This window comes from Cervus canadensis, chromosome Y (genome assembly GCF_019320065.1).
Source record: "Cervus canadensis isolate Bull #8, Minnesota chromosome Y, ASM1932006v1, whole genome shotgun sequence".
NCBI lineage: Eukaryota > Metazoa > Chordata > Mammalia > Artiodactyla > Cervidae > Cervus > Cervus canadensis.
The window spans coordinates 6,702,289-6,722,821 of record NC_057420.1 but is presented as its reverse complement, the minus strand read 5'-3'; the positions used below and the strand labels follow the sequence as shown (position 1 = coordinate 6,722,821).

The 20,533-nt window shown below is 39.4% G+C and overlaps 1 pseudogene; it reads right to left on the bottom strand.

The window, feature by feature from the left end:
- The window catches only part of LOC122436400, an 82,609-nt pseudogene that overhangs the window by 22,701 nt on the left and 39,375 nt on the right, over positions 1-20,533 (bottom strand).

Genomic DNA, 20,533 nt, shown 5'->3' with positions numbered 1-20,533 from the left:
AATTAGAAATGAAAATGGAGAGATCACAACAGACAACACTGAAATACAAAGGATCATAAGAGACTACTACCAGCAGCTCTATGCCAATAAAATGGACAACTTGGATGAAATGGACAAATTCTTAGAAAAGTATAACTTTCCAAAACTGAACCAGGAATAAATAGAAGATCTTAACAGAGCCATCACAAGCAAGGAAATCGAAACTGTAATCAAAAATCTTCCAGCAAACAAAAGCCCAGGACCAGATGTCTTCACAGCTGAATTCTACCAAAAATTCAGAGAAGAGATAACACCTATCCTACTCAAATTCTTCCAGAAAATTGCAGAGGAAGGTAAACTTTCAAACTCATTCTATAAGGGTATCACCTTCATACCAAAACCAGACAAAGATGTCACAAAAACTACCAGCCAATATCACTGATGAACATAGATGCAAAAATCCTTAACAAAATTCTAGCAAACAGAATCCAAAAACATATGTAAAAGATTATACAGTATGACCAAGTGGGCTTTATCCCATGGATGCAAGGATTCTTCAGTATTCACAAATCAATCAATGTGATACACAAGATTAACAAATTGAAAGATAAATCCACATTATTATCTCAATAGATGCAGAGAAAGCCTTTGACAAAATTCAACATCCATTTATGATTAAAAAAAAAAAAAAACCTCCAGAAAGCAGGCATAGAAGGAACATATCTCAACATAATAAAAGCCGTATATGATAAACCCACAGCAAACATTATCCTCAGTGGTGAAAATTGAAAACATTTCCCCTAAAGTCAGGAACAAGATAAGGAAGTCTACTCTCACCACTATTATTCAACACAGTTTTGGAAGTTTGGGCCACAGCAATCAGAGAAGAAAAAGGAATAAAAAGAATCCAGACTGGAAAAGAAGAGGTAAAATTCTGACTGTTTGCAGATGACGTGATCCTCTACATAGAAAACCCTAAAGACTCCACCAGAAAATTACTAGAATATAGTAAAATTTCAGGATGTAAAATTAACATGCAAAAATCCCTTACATTCCTATACTGCGGGGAGCCAGCTTGACTGCTCAGTCTCCTTCTTGGCCCTGAGAGAGATCAAGAGGTCCCTCTCTGTCCCGCCACCCCTGATTTATTAAAGTGCAAATTGGCCTTTCTCATCTTCCTCAAGGAAATTGCTGCAGCGACCTTTTACCCATTCTCCTGACTCATAAGAATGTCAGGCTCCTGTGAAAGGTTTATGTCTAGGTAGTCTTTAACTGATTGTAAGACGCCAGTGTCATGCTCTGTTAGTCTTAAAGAGTTGAGATAAAATTCCTGAGCTAAAACTAATGTCTGCAGTTCTGCACGTATGCATGTCTTTGATCTAAAATTTAGTGAGTCCTGTTAGCATATATATGTATGTTACCCCTCAATAAAGTCATCGGAATCAGTCACAAGCTGACTCTGTCCCTCTCAACCCCATCTTTCTGAGTCTTTTATTTCTCAGGTGCTCTGGTGATTGCGTCCTCGACCTGTTCGTTTGCCGGTAGGTTCTGGCACTATACACTAGCAATGAGAAAACAGAAAGAGAAATTAAGGAAACAATTTCATTCACCATTGCAATGAAAAGAACAAAATACTAATAAAACTACATAGAGGGAAAAAAAAAATCCTATATATAGAAAACTGTAAAACACTGATGAAAGAAATCAAACAGGACACAAATAGATAGAGAAATATACCATGTTCATGGATAAGAAGAACGAATATAATGAAAATAAGCATACTACCCAAAGCAATCTATAGATTCAATGCAATTCCTATCAAGCAACCAATGGTATTTTTCACAGAAGTAGAACAAATAATTTCACAATTTGTATGGAAATACAAAAAGCCTTGAATTGCCAAAACACTCTTGAGAAAGAAGAATGGAACTGGAGGAATCAACCTGCCTGACTTCAGGCTCTATTACAAAGCAACAGCCATCAAGACAGTATGGTACTGGCACAAAGACAGAAACACAGATCAATGGAACAAAACAGAAAGCCCAGAGATAAATACACTCATCTATGGACACCGTATCTTTGACAATGGAGGCAAAATATATAATAGAGAAAAGACAATGTCTTTTCCTTTTTATGAGAAAAGATAATGTCTCTAACAAGTGGTGCTGGGAAAAAAACTGGTCAACCGCTTGTAAAAGAATGAAACTAGAACACTTTCTAACATCATACACAAAAATGGATTAAAGCTCTAAACCTAAGACTGAAAACTATATGAGTCCTAGAGGAAAACATAGGCAAAACACTCTCTGACATAAATCATAGCAGGATCCTCTATGACACACCTCTCAGAGTAATGGAAATAAAAGCAAAAATAAACAAATTGGACATAATTAAATTTAAAAGCTTTTGCACAATGAATGAAACTATAGGCAAAGTGAAAAGACAGCCTCAGAACAGAAGAAAATAATAGCAAATGAAGCAACTGACAAAGAATTACTCTCAAAAATATACAAGCATAAACAACTCCTGCAGCTCAATTCCAGAAAAATAAGTGACACTATCAAAAACTGGGTGAAAGAACTAAACAGACATTTCTTCAAAGAAGACATACTGATGCCTAACAAACACATGAAGAGGTGCTCAACATCACTAATTATCAGGCAAATGCAAATCAAAACTACAATGAGGTACCATCTCACACCAGTCAGAATGGCTGCTATCCAAAAGTCTACAAGCAATAAATGCTGGAGAGAGTGTAGGGAAAAAGGAACCCTCTTACCCTGTTGGTTGGAATGCAAACTAATAGAGCCACTATGGAGAACAGTATGGAGATTCCTTAAAAGACCATAAACAGAACTTCCATACAACCCAGCATTCCCGCTGCTGGACATACACACCAAGGAAATCTGAATTGAAAGAGACACAAGTACCCAATTTTCATCATAACACTGTTTACAATAGCCAGGACATGGAAGAAACCTAGATGTCCATCAGCAGATGAATGGATAAGAGAGCTCTGGTACATGTACACAATGGAATATTACTCAGGTATTAAAAAGAATGCATTTAAATCAGTTCTAATGAGGTGGATGAAACTGGAGCCTATTATACAGACTGAAGTAAGCCAGAAAGAAAAACACCAATACAGTATATTAACACATATACATGGAATTTAGAAAGATGGTAACAATGATTCTATATGTGAGACAGCAAAAAAGACACAGATGTAAAGAACAGACTTTTTGGACTCTGTGGGAGAAGGTGTGGGTGGGATAATTTGAGAGAACAGCATTGAAACATGTATATTACCATATGTGAAACAGATCACCAGTCCAGGTTCAATGCATGAGACAGGGTGCTCAGAGCTGTTGCACTGTGATGACCCTGAGGGATGGGATGGGGAGGGAGGTGGGAGGGAGGTTCACTTGGGGAACACATGTACACCCATGGCTGATTCATGTGAAAGTATGGCAAAAACCATCACAATATTGTAATGCAATTAGCCTCCAATTAAATTTCTTTTAAAAAGACTATATAATACAAAAGTCAAGTTGCAAATGTAAACACATAAAGCAGGGTATTAAAGGATAAGTATTTTAGGGGATATATATGATGCTGTTGTCAGCATGAAGTTAGACTGTTATATCTGAAAGATGATTTAGGCAAGAGTCATTGTAACTACAAAGCAAAGACTAACCATAGAATCAGAAAAATAAAGACAAGAAATCTTAGCTTATGACCACTGGAAATCAACAATTCAAAGAAATAAATATACCAAAATACTAAGAAAGGAACATGAGAACTACAAAACAGCCTAAAACAGAGACAAGGCAATACTAAGCCCCTGCTGCTGCTGCTAAGTCCCTTCAGTCGTGTCTGACTCTGTGCGACCCCATAGATGGCAGCCCACCAGGCTCTGCCGTCCCTGGGATCCTCCAGGCAAGAACACTGGAGAGGGTTGCCATTTCCTGCTCCTCAGTTCAGTTCAGTTCAGTCGTTCAGTCGTGTCCGACTTCTTGTGACCCCATGAATCGCAGCATGCCAGGTCTCCCTGTCAATCACAAACTCCCAGAGTTTACTCAAACACATACCCATGGAGTTGGTGATGCCATCCAGCCATCTCATCCTCTGTTGTCCCCTTCTCCTCCTGCCCCCAAGCCCTCCCAGCATCAGGGTCTTTTCCAGTGAGCCAACTTTTCACATGAGGTGGCCAAAGTATTGGAGTTTCAGCTTCAACATCAGTCCTTCCAATGAACACACAGGACTGATATTCTTTAGAATGGACTGATTGGATCTCCTTGCAGTCCAAGTGACTCTCAAGAGTCTCCTCCAACACCACGGTTCAAAAGCATCAATTTTTCAGCACTCAGCTTTCTTCACAGTCCAACTCTCACATCCATACATGACCACTGGAAAAACCATAGCCTTGACCAGACAGACCTTTGTTGTCAATGTAATGTCTCTGTTTTTTAATATGCTCTCTAGGTTGGTCATAACTTTCCTTCCAAGGAGTAAGCGTCTTTTAATTTCATGGCTGCAGTCACCATCTGCAGTGATTTTTGAGCCTTCTACTTATCATAAATATTTTAAAAGCATATGAACTAAATTGTCATATCAGAAGGTAATAGTGGCTTGATTTTAAAAAAAAGACTCAATGATACATTGTTATAAAATAAGTAACTTTCATTTTAAAGGCACAGACAGGCTCCCAGTGAAGGAACTAAAACAGAAAATGCATACAAATGAAAAACACTAGGGGGTAGTAATAGCTATACTCATATTACACACACACACACACACACACACAAACAAACAAACAAACAGACTTAAAGCCAAAAAGGATCAGAAAAGACAAAGAAACTCATAATACACTATTAAAGTGTCAGCCTATCAAGAAGATGTAACACTGGTAAAAATATGTGCACCTAATTTGACAGCTCCTAAATATATTAGACAAAGAGTAACACATCTGAAAGAAGAAAGGGAAAGCACTAAAGTAAGAGCAAGTGTTCTATGAAGACCTACAAAATCTTTTAGAACTAACATCCAAAAATATGTCCTTTTCATTACAGGGGACTGGAATGCAAAAGCAGGAAGTCAAGAAACACCTGGCACAATAGGCAAATTGGGCCTTGAAGTACAGAATGAAGTAAGGCAAAGGCTAATAAGAGTTTTGCCAAGAGAACACACTGGTCATAGGAAACTCCCTCTTCCAACAACACAAGAGGAGACCCTACACAAGGACATCACCAGATGGTCAACACTGAAATCAGATTGATTATATTCTTTGCAGCAAAAGATGATAAAGCTCTACACAGTCAGCAAAAACAAGACTAGGAGCTGACTGGCTCAGATGAAGAACTCCTTATAACCAAATTCAGACTTAAATTGAAGAAACTGGGAAAAACACTAGATCAGTCAGGTATGACTGAATTCAAATCACTTAAGATTATACAGTGGAAGTGAGAAATAGATTTAAGGGACTAGATCTGATAGACAGAGTGCCTCATGAACTATGGATGGAGACTCATGACATTGTATAGGAGACAGGGATCAAGACCATCCCCAAGAAAAAGATGGGGGAAAAAAGCAACATGGCTCTCTGAGGGGATCTTACAAAGAGCTGTGAAAAGAAGAGAAGGGAAAAGCAAAGGAGAAAAGGAATCATATACACATTTGAGTGCAGAGTTCCAAAGAAAAGTAAGGAAAGATAAGAAAAATTTCCTCCATCATCAGTGGAAAGAAATAGAGGAGAACAATAGAATGGGAAAGGCTGGAGATCTCTTCAAGAAAATCAGAATATCAAGTGAACATTTCATGCAAAGTTGGGCACAATAAAGGACAAAAATGGTTTGGACCAAACAGAAACAGAAGATATTAACAAGAGGTGACAAAAATACACAGAACTGTACAAAAAGACCTTTAGGACCCAGAAAATAATGATGGTGTGATCACTTACACTCACCTACAGCCAGACATCCTAGGATTCGAAGTTCAGTGAGCCTTAGGAAGTATCACTATGAACAAAGCTAGTGCAGGTGATGGAATTCCAGTTGAGCTACTTCAAATCCTAAATGATGATGCTGTGAAAGTGCTGCACTCAATATGTCAGCAAATTTGGAAAACTCAGAAGTGGCCATAGGGCTGGAAATAGTCAGTTTTCATTCCAATCCCAAAGAAAGGCAATGCCAAAGAATTCTCAGACTACCACACAACTGCACTTATCTCACATGCTAGCAATGCCTAAAATTTCCCACACCAGACTCCAATATTACGTGAACCATGAACTTCCAGATGTTCAAGCTGGCCTTACAAAAAGGCAGAGTAACCAGAGATCAAATTGCCAACATCTTCTACTTCATCGAAAAAGCAAGAGAGTTCTAGAAAAACATCTATTTCTGCTTTATTGACTATGCCAAAGCCTTTGTGTGGATCACAATAAACTGTGGAAAATTCTTAAAGAGATGGGAATACCAGACCTCCTGACATGCCTCTTGAGAAATCTGTATGCAGGTCAGGAAGCAACAGTTAGAACTGGACATGGAACAGCAGACTGGTACCGAATAGAAGGAGTACGTCAAGGCTGTATATTGTCACCCTGTTTTTTTTTTTTTAACATATACGCAGAGTACATCATGAGAAACGCTGAGCTGGAGGAAGCAAAAGTTGGAATCAAGACTGCTAGGAGAAATACCAATAACCTCAGACACGCAGATGAAAACATCCTTATGGCAGAAAGCAAAGAAGAACTAAAGAGCCTCTTGATGAAAATGAAAGTGGAAAATGAAAAAAGTGTTGGCTTTAAAGCTCAACGTTCAGAAAACTAAGATCATGGCATCTGGTCACTTCATGGCAAATAAATGGGGAAACAGTGGCTGAATTTATTTTTTTGTGCTCCAAAATCACTGAAGATGGTGACTGAAACCATGAAATTAAAAGACACTTACTTCTTGGAAGGAAAGTTGTGACCGACATGGTTCATCTCATCAAGGCTATTGTTTTTCCTGTATGGATGTGAGATTTGGACTATGAAGAAAGCTGAGCACTGAAGAATTGAATCTTTTGAACTGTGGTATTGGAGAAGACTCTTGAGACTCCCTTGGACTGCAAGGAGATCCAACCAGTCCATCCTAAAGGAGATCAGTACTGGGTGTTCATTGGAAGGACTGATGCTGAAGCTGGAACTCCAATACCTTGGCCACCTGATGTGAAGAGTTGATTCATTTGTAAGGACCTTGATGTTGGGAAAGATTGAAGACAGGAAGAGAAGGGGAAGACAGAGGATAAGTTGTTTGGATGGCATCACTGACTCAATGGACACGAGTTTGAATAAACTCTGGCAGTTGGTGATTGACAGGGAGGCTTGGCATTCTGCAGTCCATGGATTCGCAAAGAGTTGGACATGCCTGAGCGAGTAAACGGAACTGAACTGAAGAGCAAGAGACTTCAAAACTCCATGTTTAGCAAAGGCCAGAAAACCAGAGAGAAAATTCAACAAGCAGTGGATGTGAATTAGACATTAGATGAAATGAACTTTCACCTTAAAGCCACAGAATACTCTGAATAAAAGTGACAAGTGTGCCCCCACACCTTGTGTTGCTCCTGATCTTACAGGAAGTGTTTTCAGCTTTTCATCACTCAGTGTGATGTTTCAGTGGGTCTGTCATATATAGCCTTTATTATGTTGGTAATATTTCAGGCTATGATACTAATACACAGAAATCCCCTGCATTCCTATACACTAACAATAAAAAATCAGAAAGAAAAACTAAGAAAACAATCCCATTCACCACTGCAATAATAAGAATAAAATACCTGTTAATAAAACTAGAGACACCAAAGCCCCTTATGCAGAAACCTTTAAGAAAGAAATCAAACAGATGAAGAGGTATACCACATTCTTGGATTGGAAAAATCAATACTCTGAAAGTGACTATACTACTCAAAGAAATCTACAGATTCAATGCAATCTCTATCTACCAAACTATCAACTATGTTTTTCATGGAACTAGAATAAAAAGAAGATGGTATTGGTACAAAAACAGAAAAAGAAATACAGAACAGGGTAGGAAGCTCAGAAACAAACCCATGCTCTTTTGATTGATTAGTCTACAACAAAGGAGGCAAGAATACACAGTGTTGGAAGAACAGTCTCTCAATAACTGGTGCTGGACAGCTACATGTAAAAGAATATAATTAGAACATTGTCGATCACCATACACAATATAAACTCAAAATGGATTAAACACCTATATATAAGGCTTCATACGATACAATTCATAGAGGAAAATGGAGACAGAACAGTCTTTAACATAAATTGCAGCAATATCTTTTAGGATCTGTCTCCTAAAGTAAGGATGCAAAAACAAAAATAAACAAATGGAAGCTAATTGAATTAAAACATTTAGCAAAGCAGATGAAAGTCATTCACAAAATGAAAAGACACCCTTTGTGCATATTGGTGGGTATGTAAACTGGTACAGGCACTGTCAAAAATAATACGAACACTTATTTAAAAAGGTAAAAATAGAATTACCATATATGATCCAGTGTAATTATATAATTATATAATTCCTTTCCTGGGCATATATATGAGAGAAAACTGTAATTAGAAACAATATATGCACCCCAGTGTTTGTAGCACTATTTACAATAGCCAGGACATGGAATGAATCTAAATGTCCATTGAAAGAGGAATGGATAAAGAAGTTTTGGTATATATACAAAGTGGAATATTATTCAGCTATGAAAAGGAATGAAATTAGGCCATTTGCAAAGATGTGGATGGATCTAGACATTATCAAACTAAGTGAAATAACTCAGAAGGACAAATACTGCATGATATCACTGATGTGTGGAATCTAAAAAAAAAAAAAAAAAAAAAAAAACTATACAATGAACTTATCTGCAAAACAGGAACAGATTTACAGACATTGAAACAAATGTACAGTCATCAAAGGGGTGAGGGGTAGCCAAGGCATTGTCAAATTATGAGTTTAATACTGACATATTCATGCTAGTATACATAAAACAAATAATCCACAGGAATTTATAGCAATATTGTATGACACAGGGGAGTATGTATCTAGTAATAATGAACCACAACCTTGTCTAACTCAATGAAACTAAGCCATGCCACGTGGGGCCACCCAAGATGGATGGGTCATGGTGAAGAGTTCTGACAAAATGTGGCCCACTGGAGAAGAGAATCACAAACCACTTCAGTATTCTTGCCTTGAGAACCCCATGAACAGTATGAAAAAGTAAAAAGACAGGACACTGAAAGATTAACTTCCCAGGTCGGTAGGTGCCCAAAATGTTACTGTAGATCAATGGAGAAATAACTCCAGAAAGAATGAATGAATGGAACCAAAACAAAAACAACACCCAGTTGTGGATGGGACTGGTGATAGAAGCAGGGTTTGATGCTGTAAAGAGCAACCTGGAATGTTAGTTCCATGGACCAAGGCAAATTGGAAGTGGTCAAACAGGAGATGACAAGAGTGAATTTGACATTCTTGGAATCAGCAAACTAAGATGGACTGGAATGGGTGAATTTAACTCAGCTGACTGTTGTATCTACTACTGAGGGCAGGAATCCCTTAGAAGAAATGGAGTAGCCAGCATAGTCAACAAAATAGCCTCAAATGCAGTACTTGGATGCAATCTCAAAAAATCGACAGAATGATCTGTGTTCATTTCCAAGGCAAACCATTCATTATCACGGTAATCCAAGTCTATGTCCTGACCAGTAACACTGAAGAACCTGAAGTTGAACAGTTCCATGAAAACCGGTCAAGACCTTTTAGAACTAACACCCAAAAAAGATGTCCTTTTCATTACAGGGGACTGGAATGCAAAACTAGGAAGTCAAGAAACACCTGAAGTAACAGGCAACTTTGGCCCTGGAGTACAGAATGAAGTAGGGCAAAGGCTAATAGAGTTCTGCCAAGACAATGTACTGGTCATAGCAAACACCCTTTTCCACAACACAAGAGAAGACTTTACACATGGACATCACCAGATGGTCAACACCGAAATCAGATTGATTATATTATTTGCAACCAAAGATGAAGAAGCTCTATACAGTCAGCAGAAACAAGACCAGGAGTTGACTGTGGCTCAGATTATGAACTCCTTATAACCAAATTCAGACTGAAATTGAAGAGGGTGGAGAAAACAACTAGAACATCCAGGTATGACCTAAATCAAATCCCTTATGACTATACCATGGAAGTGAGAAATAGATTTAAGGGCCTAGATCTGATAGACAGAGTACCTGATGAACTATGGAGGAGATTAATGAAATTGTACAGGAGACAGGAATCAGGACCATCCCCAATAAAAAGAAATGTCAAAAAGCAAAATGGCTGTCTGAGGAGGCCTTACAAAGAGCTGTGAAAAGAAGGGAAATGAAAAGTAAAGGAGAAAAGGAAAGATACACCCATTTGAATGCAGAGCTCCAAAGAAGGGCAAGGAGAAAGTCTCCCTCAGCGATCAATGCAAAGAAATAGAATAAAACAATAGAGTGGGAAAGACTAGAGATCTCTTCAAGAGCATTAGAGATACCAAGGGAACATTTTATGCAAAAATGGGCTCAACCAAGGACAAAAATGGTAGGGACTTAACAGAAGCAGGAAATATTAAAACGAGGTGGCAAGAATACACAGAAGAACTGTACAAAAAAGATCTTCACAAACAAGATAATGATGATTGTGTGATCACTCACCTACAGCCAGACATCCTGGAACATGAAGTCAAGTGGGCCTTAGGAAGCATCACTATGAACAAAGCTAGTGAAGGTGATGGAATTCCAGTTGAGCTATTTCAAATCCTGAAAGATGATGCTGTGAAAGTGCTGTACTCAGTACATCAGCAAATTTAAAAAACTCAGCAGTGGTCACAGGACTGGAAACGGTCAGTTTTCACCCCAATCCCAAAGAAAGGTAAAGCCAAAGAATGCTCAAACTACCACACAAGTACACTCATCTCACACACTAGTAATGTGATGCTTAAAATTCTCCAAGACAGGCTTCAGCAATACATGAACCATGAACTTCCAGATGTTCAAGCTGGTTTTAGAAAAGGCAGAGGAACCAGAGATCAAATTACCAACATCCACTGGATCATCAAAAAGCAAGAGAGTTCCAGAAAACATCTATTTATGCTTTATTGACTATGCCAAAGCTTTGACTGTATGGATCACAATAAACTGTGGAAAATTCTTAAAGAGATAGGAATACCAGACCACCTGACCTGCCTCTTGATAAATCTGCAAGCATGTCAGGAAGCAACAGTTAGAACTGGACATGGAACAACAGACTGGTTCCAAAAGGGAAAAGTAGTACATCAAAGCTGTATAGTGTCACCCTATTTATTTAACTTATGTGCAGAGTACATCAAGAGAAATGCTGGGCTGGAGGAAGCAAAAGATGGAATTAAGATTGCCAGGAGAAATATCAATAACCTTAGATATGCAGATGACACCACTGTTATGGCAGAAAGTGAAGAAGAACTAAAGAGCCTCTTGATGAAAGTGAAAAAGGAGAGTGAAAAAAAGTTGGCTTAAAGCTCAAAATTCAGAAAACAAGATCATGGCATCTGGTCCCATAATTTCATGTCAAATATATGGGGAAACAGTGCAAACAGTGGCTGACTTTATTTTGCTGAGCTCCAAAATCACCGCAGATGGTGACTGCAGCCATGAAATTGGCTTGGCCCTTGGAAGGAAAGTTAGGATCAACCTAGATGGCACATTATAAAGCAGAGACATTACTTTGCCAACAAAGGTCTGTCTAGTCAAGGCTATGGTTTTTCCAGTGGTCATGTATGGATGTGAGTGTTGGATTATAAAGAAATCTGAGTGCAGAAGAATTGATGATTTTGAACTGTGGTGCTGGAGAGGACTCTTGAGAGTCCCTTGGACTGCAAGGAGATCCAGCCAGTCCATCCTAAAATAGATCATTCCTGGGTGTACACTGTAAGGACTGATGTTGAAGCTGAAACTCCAACACTTTGGTCACCTGATGCAAAGAACTGACTCATTTGAAAAGACCCTGATTCTGGGAAGGATTGAGGACAGCAGAAGAAGGACATGACAGAAGATGAGATGGTTGGATGGCATTGCCGACTCAATGGACATGGGTTTGGGTGGACTCCGTGAGTTGCTGATGGACAGGGAAGCCTCGCGTGCTGCAGTTCATGGAGTCACAAAGAGTCAGACACGACTGAGCAAGATAATTGAACTGAATAACCTGAAATTGTAAAGAATCTAATGTGTGTGTGTGTGTGTGTGTGTGTGTGTGTGTGAATCACTGTGATGTATAAACTAACACAACATTGTAAATCACTTATATTTCAATTAAAATCTGAAAAAAAAAAATATCTACTTTGCTGAAGTATGTCTGACTCAGTTCCAGAGGATTTTGCTATCAATGTGGCTATTCACTGTTTCTGAAGCACTTCCCATTTATATGAGGGCCACTGCCAGTACCCAGGTAAGACAAGCCACTAACATGGTTCCATCCTGGGCACTACAGTTTACATTAGCACCATATATAAGAAGGTGTTGAGTAATTTGGAGCCATCCTTCTGCACAAGCTTCATGGAGGGCACAGTAACCTGCATTATCTTGATAATTCACATCACAAATCTTATTTTCCAGGCAATACAAGACCAATTCCTGTGTAGAGAAGAAAGAATGTGATCAGATTACACATAGTGAACCTCAAAGATATCTATACTCAGGCCTAAATTACACTATAGCTTAAGTAAGCAATACCCACATTGGTGAAAGGGCAAGAGCATATGTGAAATTCTTGATGATGACAATAGTGTTGTATTGATAAATACAAAACTATACCCATTTGACGGGTGCACTAAACAGGTGGTGGGGGATACGACAATATAAGTTTAGATAAAAGTATGAAAATATATATATAAGAATAGATTAAATGAGCTAAAGAACAACCTTAAACTTAAGGAGGGAGGGACATACACAGGAGATTAGCCAGGTCATCAATCTCCTGTAAGATCAGAATGCAGGAAGAAAACACTTATGTTTTAATATAAAAGAATTCTATCCCTATATTCTACACATAAAATTTCAAATAACCTCAGCCTCTAATTGCTTCAGGTTCCATCCCAGTTCAGGTTTAATCCACATAATAATTTCTTATTTATGAACATTAATGATAACATCAAGTAACTGATAATACTAACATTAATGAGTATGTCAAGGCTGTATTTGTCACCCTGTTTATTTAACATACATGCAGGGTACATCATGTGAAATGCCAGTCTGGATGAAGCACAAGCTGGAAACACGTTTGCTGGGAGAAATACCAATAATCTCAGATATACAGATGACACCATTCTAATGGCAGAAAGTGAAGAGGAACTAAATAGCCTCTTGATGAAAGTGAAGAAGAAAATGAAAAAGTTGGCTTAAAACTCAACACTACAAAAATGAAGATCATGGCATCTGATTCCATCACTTCATGGCAAATATATGGGAAAACAATGGAAACTGTGACAGACTTTATTTTCTTGGGCTCCAAAATCACTGCAGATGGTGACTGCAGCCATGAAATTAAAAGATGCTTGCTCCTTGGATGAAAAGCTATGACCAACTTAGCAGTATTTAAAAACAGAGACCCTACTTTGCCAACAAAGATCTGGGTAGTCAAAGCTATGGTTTTTCCAGTAGTCACATATGGATGTGAGAATTGGACCATAAAGAAAGCTGAGTGCCGAAGAATTGATGCTTTGAACTGCTGTGCTGGAGAAGACTCTGGAGAGTCCTTTGCACTGCAAGGAGATCAAGCCCAATCAATCCTAAAGGAAATCAGTCCTGAATATTCATTTAAAGGACTGACCCTAAAGCTCCAACCCTTTGGCCACCTCATATGAAGAACTAACTTCTTAGAAAAGACTCTGATGCTGGGAAAGATTGAAGGCAGGAGGAGGGGACAACAGAGAATGAGAGGGGACAACAGTGGATACATCACTGACTCAATGGATGTGAGTTTGAGCAAACTCTGGGAGTTGGTAATGGATAGGGAATCCTTGTGTGTGGCAGTCCATGGGGTGGCAGAGAGTCAAACATGACTGAGCCACTGAACTAAACATTAATGATAGGGTCAACGTATACATTTCAAGTATGAAATAAAAGTGTACCCCTACTTTTTCTGTTCTATCTTTGTTATCAATATTATTTATTTGGTATGTTAAAATATCAGTAGTTAATTAAAAGAAGAGGCTGCAAAAAAATAAGAGTGAACTTTAACATAAATTATGAACTTTAGTTACTAATAACACATAATATTCATATATCAATTATAAGAGAACATTCATAATAGGAATTTTGGGAGGAAAGGGTTGTATGGGAACTCTTTATTTATCCTCAATTCTATACAATTAAAACTCCTAAAAAATCAATGGCTTATTAAAAATATAAATATATTTACACACATTCTTCCAGTAGACAGGGCAGCAACTTATTCAATGTTTTATTACCTCAGTTAATGTTTTAAATAGAACAACATCTGCCATCAGAAAACAAGTCAGTGTATTCCTTCAAGTCAAAATTGGCAGAGATCTGTCTGTCAGGTTCTGAAAATGGTAATGCAAACAACATAGAGGGTACAGGGAACCCAACACTTGGTAAATGGAGCTGTAAGGGGTCACAGGAAGACACCCTATGACAACTGTTAAATAACTCACTTACAACATGTAAAACAGGGGTTCGTTCTAGGCATTCACAGTTGTGAGGTATGTTGTGAGAAGCTTTTCTTGCCCTTTAAAACACACATCAACTAAAGACACATCAACTCCTCAACTGGTAGGTAACAAGAATGTTCCATTTGTTCAAGCTGTGAATCTAGTGTGACATGCTGCTAAACTTGGCTCCTGGCATACTGTTACTTTGGGTGACTGTGGCAGTTACTTTCCAAAAAAAGAGAAGGATGTATGGTGGCAACTCCAGTGTGACCCAGTCCCTGGAAAGATGGGGGATGGCTTTGGAACCATGCTGGTGAAATGGGCAAGAAATTTGGTGCAAACTCTTAGTCCTTGTCTCATTTGCCCTTGGTTTCCCCGGTGCTCTTAGAAACAGAGGTCTGGCCAGCACCATTTCCACAACCCTGCTGCCTTACTGCCTACCTGGCAGACATGATGCACAGCTAAGCCCAATATCTATGTATTAACAAGCAAGCCAAACAAGGTTAATAACTTCTCTCCCCTTGCTAATGAGAATTCAAAAGGGCTCATTTCCACACACCCTGGGTTAGATAAAATTTTGTAGCAGAGACAAATAAGCAAGACTAGAGGATGCCAAAGCAACCCACCTAGTTAAACAAAGTGAATTTTCATGACAAGGCTTTCTTTTCATCCCTAGAAGAAGTCACCAACAGAAGCAGAGCACAAACACAGTTATTATTGATACAAACATTGTGGTAGAACACCTAGCTCAGTTTATAATATGAGGTGGCTTTGTTTTGAATTTCATCTCTTCCACCATCTTAGTCCAGCCAGGCACCCTCCCACCCCATGTCAAGCAGCAGTTGCAAGTAATTTCTGAATTGAAATGCCCACAAGTACACCCACCTCATAGCCACATCGGGCAGCCCGCTGTAGGAGTGTCTCTCCAGCATTCCTATTAACACTAAGTCTCCGTGCTTCTGGTGGTACAGGGTGAGACTGGGTCATCTGTGGAAGTAAACCTGAACATAGTGAGTGCAAGGACTGGTCCTGCTTGGCTGGTGACTGTTCATAGTTAGAAGTGAGCTTGGCCTGATTTCTGAATCTCTGGATAGTTACCTATCATAAAACCAGGCAGTGCAAACATTTAAGGCCATCTCCCAACATTTGCATTTTTCCACTCTCCCTGATATATAAAACTAATATAACGTACTTTTCCTTTTCACTTGTTTGGATGAGGGACAGATGTCAAAAGGGTGTAAGGGGAAGAGATTTGTCTAACAAGTTTGAAACTTCATCACCACCCAGGAGACTTGGTCCTTTGAATGAATGACTGAACTTGGAAAAGGAGGTCAGAAAAAGGAGAGCTCTTTTTCCTGAGAAAAAAGAACAGGTGAGCAAACACTGATTTGTGGAATGCACATACAACCATCATTTAGTAGAGGATATCAAAAGGTACCTTCTCATTTGCATTGTCCCTTGTCATTGAAGTGCACTGTCTGGGCCCCTGAGGAATTAGGCACTTGGTTTTACACAGTCTCTTCCCAGATGGTTTCTCAATGTCATCTGTGTATCCCTGGTGATCCTCTTGTTCATGTGTGTGCAGTACATCTGGCTTCTGACTTTCTTTAATTCCCAGCTGTTTGGTATGCTTCATCAAGCCTGATGTAAAGCTTGGCTGGGTCTGAATTTGATTGCCTGCAATAGTGGATAAAAATGTTCTTTAAGAGTAGGGAGTCAAAAGAATACAAGAAAGTCTAAAGGGTCTGAAGGAGTGTCTTTAGGGAAAGGGAAAAAAAATGTATTTCAAGTTTTAGCTGGTACAGAAAGATAAGCTTTCTGTAAACACTGATCATTTCAGTTTTCAAAGACATTTGAAGTAATTTTACTTCAAAACCTTAATGTCTTAATTAGCTGACATTCAAACAGCAAACAAGTTAATCCACAGAATGCCAAATGTCAACACTGTTCAAAGGGCCAAAACAAGAGTCAGCTATGCACACTTTTCCAATCCCACTGAGTGGGCTCAGATGCAAGACTGTCCCAAACAAGGACAATCAGTCTATGTTATCAGAAGTAGGAAATTAATTCAGTAAGAAGGTGAAATGAGGGTGCTGTTAAGCCACAGGGCTCAATAAAACATCCTCCTCAGCAGCGACTGTCTAGGTAAAGAAAGGCCTAATAAATAAAGCTCCCTCCTTTCAAATGAGCTTCTCAGTAAACACTCAGAGGGAAGTATGGAGACTAGTAGGATCTCATGGGAAAACTGCCCACCTAACCACATGCTACTCAATCAACTTCAGTGTCATTCAGGTTCCTCCAACACCCTCTGCCACAGAGAGTAGGTGACCCACCCTCCAGGAGTGGCCCCCTCATACCTTGTTCATCGTCATTGGGTTTGACAGAATTTTTCAACCAAATTTCATTGTATCTGGCCTCCGCCCTCTTTCTGCTGGGTTTCTCCTCAGATATTTTACTGCCCTGGGCCATGACCTGAGGCTTAACCACCTGGGTTACTTTCTTGCTGCCTTGCTGGCCACATTTGCTCTCTGCTGCCAATGTCTGCTGCTCTCCAAGGTGGTGTAGCTTTGGATGATAGGGCCCTGTTAATTCAATGCACAGCTTCAAGTTAGTCAGCTCACTGTACTGTGGGTCTTCTAAGTGGTTAGAAGAACTGCTTGTCATTTCCCTCTAAGGTCAGTCGTCCATTGGAGAAATAACTACAAAGTAATCAAAAAGTACCCTAGGAGTCAGTCAGACTGTCACACAACTGTACAGGAGCCCTGGTAGCTTAGATAGTGGAGAATCTGCCTGCAGTGCGGGAAACCCAGGTTGAATCCCTGGGTCAGGAAGAGCCCCTCGAGATGGAAATGGCAACCCACTGCAGTATTCTTGCCTGGGGAATCCTATTGATGGAGGAGCCTGGCAGTCTACAGTCCAAGGTGTCACAAGGAGTCAGACACAACTGAGTGACTTTACTTTCACTTTCATCATATATCTGTATTGGGAGTACAGTAAAGGATGGAGGTCTGGTCACTATCTCTGCTACAGGTTACAAAGTCTTGGGACATTTTGAATATTCTCTTTGGCTATCTTTCAGCCTAAGCGTCTGATGAGGTGTAAAAGGAGGTATGAGCAGGATACCCGGAGCCTTTAGGTTGTATACAATCACATACCATATTGCCCTGGAGTTGATATGAGAACAGAGCCCTTAACTTCTCTACCCCAAGACTTCACCTGGACATTGAGAAGCTAGGGTGAGCACCATGCCTTCTTTCAGTTCAGTTTTGGACTCCTGCAACTAACCTTTTGAGACTCGTTTCCGCTTGGCTTTCAGCAAAGGGTCTTCTGGCAGCTCTTCTACAGTGTCACCTGAGATACTGTGCTTTCTGTCCAGCAAGAGAGTAAGGTTATGAGACATCTCCAAGTCCACCTGGTTGGGTAGTATCTCACTTTCAGGCTACCTGTTCATCAGGTCCTTCTCCACAGGAAGATCTCTGTTCTGTGGGACCTTGAAGGGATCCTGTTTTTTTCCAGTGCTACACTCACTTGGAGAAGGGAGATAATAATACAAAAGTGAAGGCCCAAAGGTCACCATGAGAATGGAGGATCTGGGGAGCAGGTGAAACATCCCATACTCAATGATAATGCCTTATCTCCTATACTGACAAGATCTGTAACTATCATTTTATAGCTGGGGGCATGAAAACAAGAAAGAACGTTAAGTGTTAATTATACTTGGCCCTTTCCTTTCACAGCAAAATCAAGCAAAGTCCAGATTTTTACTGATCTAAAAATCTCTATGAAAACGTAGACTAAACTTCACATTTTGTAATGAGTGAAGGCTGATGTGATAAAGAGGTCAAATATTTACCAAATATGAGCTATAGAAAGAAAACCAGCAATGTACTTGGTTCAACAGGGCAAATTATTAAGAAAAAAGTCATGAATGGAACTCTTTAGCAAAGTTTCTAATTGTATCTAGGAAGTTCACAGGCAACTTCAAAGAAGTCAAACTGCTTACTGTAAAATTCTGTGTCCACTTTTCTCTCACACTTGGAAGGAAAATTTTTATTACTGAAACCATGTCACTCCTCCCATTTCCTGTCCAAGAGGAATTTTCTTCACACCTATGCATGTAACACTATGACTGACATTCTTTCCATATTCCTTCACATGCAACTACTTAAACATATCCCAAAGACAAATTTCCATGCTTTCATTGTTACATATGCCCTCTGATTCAGTGCAGTTTCATATTCCAAGTCCACATTTTACATTTCAACTTCAAGTGTCATGTATTTACCTATCATGCAGTTACTGCTATCTCTGTTAGCACTTTCAACCATGTCTAAATAGCCATTATTCTCAAAGAGAAGGTTTTCTTCTTAAGGTTTCACTTTCATTTAAACTTAGTAAAACTGAAATTAGTTTATATTTCACCTGACTGACTTTTTCAGTAGTGTCTTCTATCCACAGAAAATATCCAGGGGATTTGTGATGACTTATTTCATACATGTTGGCAAACAGAGATTCAGGGGGGACCCTCACCTTCCTGTTCCTCACTAAATAGCACTTCTAAAAAGTGAGCTCTCTCCCTGTCTTCTTCAGGCTTCCCATCTGGTAAAACCTGCAGGAATGTAAGAGGGCACTTTATCACCCTCTAAGTCTAGGATCATGCAGCACATATGTCACCATTTCCACTCAGCCAGACAAGGAACTCCTGTGCCTGAACTTAGTCACCTCCTGCCTTGTTCTCAAGGACCCAAAAGTATGAAATCTGTGCTTCCTCATTCTGAACTATGACCAAAAAACCTGTACTGCTAAAGTCACGGCCCACTGAAACAACAAAGCCATATCCATAATTTGTGCTTAGTTGCTTAGTTGTGTCCAGCTCTACTACGCCCATGAACTATAGCCCACCAGGCTCCTCTGTCCATGGAGATTCTCCAAGCAAGAATGCTGGAGTGGGTTGCCATGCCTTCCTCCAGGGAATCATCCCAAGCCAGAGATCAAACCCAGGTCTCCCTCACTGCAAGCAGATTCTTTACTGTCTGAGCCACCTGGGAAGCCCACTCATAGTTGTTTTCTTAGTTTCACAAGAGGATCTTTTCCCAAACTAGATCCATCCACCCTTTCACCCAATGCAATCCATTATGAGAAACAAACATAAAATAACTGACATCTTTTCAGTACTACCTCTTAGAACAAAGATTCAGATTCTCTTTTTTTTTTTTCTTTTTCATTTATTTATATTAGTTGGAGGCTAATTACTTTAAAATATTGTAGTGGTTTTTGCATACATTGATATGAATCAGCCACAGATTTTCATGTGTTCCCCACCCTGAACCCCTCTCCCACCTCCCTCCCCATCCCACCCCTCTGGGTCATCCTAGTGCACCAAAATGAAGCCTTCCAAGGTATTTATCATTATCCTCCTGAAGAACACATCTGAGTGTCAAGTTACACAGGCTATCTGAACTACATAGAAGAGAAGCTGCACAGCACATTTCTGCAGATCTCAATCTGGACTTTTTTAAATGAGGTCATTTTAACCACTATCCAAATGACTATGGCTGAAGACAAACAGATAGACAAAGAGATATGCAGGAGTACTGACCATGACAATCTGTCATTGTTGCCACTTTTCTAAGTATAGGAAATCACATCTCCTTTGCCTTACAGCCTAGGCTTAGGTGACTATGTCTATGTTTTAACACTTGCTTTCTGTAACACAGTCATATGACTCACAGCACATATGTCCCATAATTCATCATGTTGTACCATATGATTACCTCACAAAAGGATCACCATGGTGACATTTTTAATTCCTCATAGCAACAAAGCAGCACAG